Source organism: Condylura cristata, unplaced genomic scaffold (assembly GCF_000260355.1).
Source record: "Condylura cristata isolate star-nosed mole 26May11 unplaced genomic scaffold, ConCri1.0 scaffold00002, whole genome shotgun sequence".
NCBI lineage: Eukaryota > Metazoa > Chordata > Mammalia > Eulipotyphla > Talpidae > Condylura > Condylura cristata.
In genome coordinates, this window is record NW_004567103.1 from 68,329,323 (window position 1) to 68,329,829 (window position 507).

General features: G+C 27.2%; 1 protein-coding gene across 1 annotated transcript in view; it reads left to right on the top strand.

The window, feature by feature from the left end:
- LRP1B (low density lipoprotein receptor-related protein 1B) overlaps nucleotides 1–507 on the top strand; it is a 1,583,276-nt gene that overhangs the window by 339,433 nt on the left and 1,243,336 nt on the right. The window lies entirely within an intron of this gene.

Here is a 507-nt window from a genome sequence, read left to right on the forward strand (position 1 = left end):
ATATATACGTATATATATATATATGTATATGTATATGTATATGTATATATATGTATACAGTTTTGTTTCAAATTTGATTTTGCATGATATTTATCATGGACAAATTAATAAAATGTTTGAAAGTGTTTGTTTACTATCTTTAAATATATCCCCAGTTTTTTTTTTTTTTTTGTGTGTGTGTGTGTGTGTGTGTGTGTATAGTCACAATCAAAAGAAATAGAACCTTGATAAAACTGGAAAATTAACTTTCATTTTTATTAGTTGAAGCATGTTACATACAAAAGGAGAAAATACACTGCCTTCATCTACATATCTACACACACACACCTACATATCTACACACACACGTGTGTGCTCGCGCGATTTAGTGTTTGTTCTTTTTTTAACTGTCTAAATGTCTTAGGAAAATATATTTTTCTCATTTTGTTATTTTCATTTAACACAATTCATTACTTATAATATATTGTTTGTTTTAACCAAAAAACTTCAGGGTCACTTCAGTGGAGG